General features: G+C 51.1%; 1 protein-coding gene across 4 annotated transcripts in view; it reads left to right on the top strand.

The window, feature by feature from the left end:
• Nucleotides 1-5,000, top strand: part of LOC126577485 (fatty acyl-CoA reductase wat-like) — a 17,534-nt gene that overhangs the window by 9,518 nt on the left and 3,016 nt on the right. The window lies entirely within an intron of this gene.

Here is a 5,000-nt window from a genome sequence, read left to right on the forward strand (position 1 = left end):
AAGTACCTTTGTGCCCGGCCGGCCGGGGGGGTACTTAGAGCCCTATTGTGTCCACTGGCCACCCGCTGGCTGTACAGCATCAACGTGCCGTGCGCGTTTTGATCACGTACACACTCGCCTGGCTACCTCGTAAACCTCGACCGTCGAACGCCATCTCCCAGTCACCGTCATTGCCATTGACATTGGATCTCGGGATCGTGTTTGACGCACCACAAGACATCTAACTCCCCATCTGTCGCACCACCTCACGGGTCTGATAAATCCTGCTGCCTTTTGCCTTTCAACAACACCGCGTCTCTTTTCCAAACAAACAACACTGCAGCACTGAGGGTTCACTGATTGTCGAACGGACGATAATTTGGTACTCGAACCGATCTGAGTCGCTGTCGGCTGCCGAAGACACTTGACCTTCGGCTCAATTTGTCGAAAATATTACATCGACCACGGCCACGCCAGTGTGCGGCCAGCTGACCCCACGTGATCCTCGCTGATCTGATCGCAGGAAGATTAACGGATGCTTTGTTATGGTTGCCCTCCTGCGTCAACCTTCCGGGTAGATAGGGGCGTGCGTGCACGGTTGCACTCAAGGTGACGATACCTTCGACAAACAGCATGAGTACTTGCCGCAATTGCCGGTTAGACTTTCACAACGTCACCGAACGCCGCTGCCGAAAATTACTGTACCAAGGAAGACGATGAGCGATGGCCTTTTGGGTCAATCCGATCGCGACCAATCGATCGCAAATTCGCCGAAACCTAATTGCACACCACGATCCTCGCTTCTAATGATCAGTGAGGGAATTGGCATAAATTGGTCACCCATCATCGCAAAGGCCAAGGATGGATGCTGGTATATCAGGTAGCTTTCGCCTTGAATTTGAAAAGAAAAAAAAAACAAAAGAAAAGATGACTGCTCTGGCTAAACCCCGGTGGAGCCGATCGTGGAAATTGTGTGCCAGCGAGAGTGATCATAAAATGAAGAAGGCAAAGAGTCCAACAGATCAACAGACAGCCAGGAACACGGGGCTGCGTTGTAGGTGCTACGTGGATTTTTGCATAAAATCACCCGCAAAGCCATATCCGGTTTTCAGAGGATCGCATCGAACCGCCAGCGAAAAGGAAGGTCATAACCGTTTTGACAATTCGCATGCGGTTCCATGACACTTCCTTGGTTCCAATATCTACCATCACAGTGATAGCTCGTATGCTAAAGACTTTATCACACCAACGGCCTCCAAGATCGATCGGGTGCTTCAACTCACCACCAGTCACCATCTAAACTTTATTTCATTCATAAACTATCCTAACCATGACCTCAGCACCCGCGGGGGGGGTGGACCATGACAATCCGTTCCACCTCCTCCTTCTGCCATCAAACTCACCTCTGCTCAGCAAGCCGTGAAATAGCCGACGCCGAAAAGGGGAGGATCAAGTTCAAGACATTAACTTTTGGGCCATATCATCTAGTCTGTCTGCGATCACCGGCAATTAGCCACGAGACATAGTAGCGATCGTCGCGACATCGTGAACACTAAACAAAAGAGCAGCAGTGACCACGACGATGACTATCATTCAATTAAATGCCCCCGCGAGGCATAACACCCTCGATGAGGCCAAAATCGATTCACTTCAGTGCCGCTTGTTGTCACGCGTGAGATCGTTACGGCGTGAGGAGGGGGGGGGGGCAGTGCCAGGACCTACAAGTTTCTCGGTCAAGCTCGGTTAAACCACTAATCGAGCGGATCGTAGAAGGCGGCTCCATCGGTCGAGACGGATCTAGTTTCTCGACTGAAGCCCAATTGGAATTGTGAATCGGCCACCGTGATCATCACTACTAGTGTCTTCATTACCGGTGGGCCGGCCAACTGCCTGCATGCAAATGTGGTGATGCGTGACAGGATCGTTTAGAAAAAAACCGTCGTTGCCACGAATGGCAACCTCATCGTTCTCACGACATTGCGAAAGACGTCACGAGTGTTATGCTTTCTTGCCCTCCATCCATTAAGCGTAGCAAGAGCGCGCTCGCAAGTGCTTAATGATGTCACTGCCAGTGCGCTGGACAAAGTAAAACAATCAAAAGTTTGGTTTACACTTCCTGGTGATCCCTCACCACCGGTGGGACAAACGGCGGCGACAGCGTGCGCTCACAGTTTACGGAGATTGTTTACGGAAGTACCTTCGTAGCGATGGTGTTGATGTGTTTTTTGGCGAATGGCCCTGGACCGACCGATCGTCGTACAAACATTAGGACGACGCGCTTTTGGTCCCTTAACGCAAACAAACAATTGCCCGCCCGGTAACAAACAAAACACCACCATTTGCGCACAAAGGGAGGTACCGATGCGGTGAGTCTTTCCGAGAAATGGTTTTCCGTCCAGCCATTCGGTCGGTTGGTGGAGGTACTGATGGCGCTGTTTGCCTCACTGCCATTTTGTTTAAGTTTCGTTGTTGCGGTTGTGGCGCGCCATAGAACGATGCGATGGAAAGCGAGCGAGCAGCGCACTCGGCGTGAGGTAGAAGTAAAATTGGCCACGCCAAATTGGACCAACGCGGCGCGTTTTTGGGGTCATCCGAAAGTGGACAATTCATCGCCTGATCGCTCGCACCACAATAAGAGCCTCCGCTCGTACGTTGCTCAAGTGCGGTTCAAGTCACATTCGGCGCTCGGTCCTCGGACCCACGGACTCGTCTGATGATCGACAAACAAGCAGTGGTCGGTGGTTGGTGTACCCGGTATCGCACTGACGGACGGCGCACCCTTACATCACCTCAGAGTGGTTGTGGTGGTACGGCTTCAGGATTATACAATCTCGGCCTGCCATCGTGTGCGCTCGTCTTGTCGAGCATTATCATGCGGCTCTTTCGGCCATGAGGGATCACCTCTATGGATCACCGAGCACAGAGCAATGACAATAAAGCTCACACCGTACGCATACGGCCTGGTGTGTACGAAGACTTGTGGACGACGAGCAGTTGGCAGCTGGTATGGAGATCGATCGAGCGAGTGTGAGATGGATGTTGCAGGCTCACATCTAATTGAGCCCCCTTTTTGGGCTTGGACCGTCTTTAAAGGGGGTATTTGGATCAACATAGAAACCCGGTGCTCACGGTGGTTGTTGCACCGCGTGGTGGTGCTGCTGGTTAGCGAAAGTGAATACGAGAGGGTAATAAGAGGGTGTAATAAATCATCTAATTGTGATCCCCCCCCACCTCAGCTATCGTTCAGGGCAATTCGGTGGAGTTTTAAATCAATCCATGGCGAAGGGGTGATGTGGAGAAGGCATACAATGTAGCGGCTCAGCAGAAAAGCAGTGTTACAAGGTGTCGTTAGAGGTGATTCCTTGCAGGTATTGGACTCTTTGAAAGTTACTTTCGCACGGTTTAACCACCAAAAAGATGATGCCACAATGGATGGAGGTTAGGCGAATGTTGTCAATGTCAATGTTGGCCAATGTCCACTTTGGCAAGTGTTAATATTTACTCAAGTGTCTGGAAAGTCTCTGAACTCAGTGGACAGAAGACGGGGGCCAGAAGAGAGCAAATGGTGAGTTTGATGAAGAATGAGCAAAGTATTCGTTAGATTTGCATAAACGACTGAGTATACTATTGTGGACAAACTTCTTGTGAGATTCCTCGACCTGTAACAGATTCAGAAGGATAAACAAAATTTTGTGAACTACTCATACGTACATCAACACTGTGTTTTGAGGCATCGACTTTGAGCCGAAATGGGCTCCAGAGGATTTGCTTTGTTCTGGGACAACCTCTACTCACTATCGGCCAGATCTTTGAGTTCAAGCTTAGAAACAATCTAGCAACCCGACCAATTTAAATTCAACTCGAACTGTTATTGAAATGGTAACCCTGGATAAGAGAGATGCCCCCCCAAAAACCTTCATAGGACAACATCTGTTACCAGTCTCCGAAGCCTGCGGACAAGGACACCCTCCTCTCGGCCAAAGATCCTAGTGCAAGGCGCCACAAGCTTTGTACATCCCATTCACACTGAACCGAACATGACATCAAAAAAAAAAATGGGTGTCAAGTGCTGTACATCGATCCATTGACCACGAAACGCAAAAGTCAATATTGTACCATCCAGCGAAGCGAAGGACCGCTCGGTGGCGATGACGATGGGCCATGGGTACGATGTACCACTGGAACCAGCGTACACATTTTGTCCACAAGGCGATGTAATAGGGAGGTCAGCCCGATGTTACACCTGATCTCTCTCTCTCTCTCTCTCATTCTCCCTTCATGCTTTCCGTTTCACGTTGTCGGAACTAACCAGCCAACAACAGGGTATGTGTCTTCATCGACAACTCATTAACGGTGGTGCTCCGCTACGGCGTACGGTTTTGCACAACCTTAGGCTTTGGCGAACGCAACGCAACGAGCCCGGGCACACTATCGCCGGACCGACCGACCGTCCCTTTTGCCAGCCGTTTAGTGTGTCAAGTGGCGACGAGACGACGAGTTAACTATCCGCGTTCAGCCAGTATGCAGATGGTTGATGGGTGCGGCTGACGAAAAGGAATGCTTACCCTCCTCGCTCGCCCATTCCTCTCGGCACGTGAAACCCTTCCACTAGCTGGCTATCAGTGTCGCGATCGCGAGTGAGTCGCACCACGGCTTTGGCTATCCGCAAATCCGACCCTGGGTATTCTGCCCTTCCCCGTGTGGCGCACTGGCAGTGTGCGTACACACCGCATGGCACCGCATAGCAGCATTGTTTCCTTCAGGGAGGGTAGAAGAGCCTCTCCGTTTGTCTGGGACCGTTTCGTATGGCGCAATACGACGCCAACGGCCACAGCAAACTAATTGGTATGTATCGATTCGAGTGGCCAGCGCATGGTCACTGGCCAAGCGTGCTTGCAGCTCCTTCTGTGCTGCATATGCCACCAGAATTGGAAGCACGAAGAACTGGGCCATCGACACCAGTACCGTCGCTTGCTAACGGGTGTCTCAACTTATTCGCTTGCCATCCAATTGTTTTCGGC

The sequence above is a fragment of the Anopheles aquasalis genome, chromosome 3 (assembly GCF_943734665.1).
Source record: "Anopheles aquasalis chromosome 3, idAnoAquaMG_Q_19, whole genome shotgun sequence".
Classification (NCBI taxonomy): Eukaryota; Metazoa; Arthropoda; class Insecta; order Diptera; family Culicidae; genus Anopheles; species Anopheles aquasalis.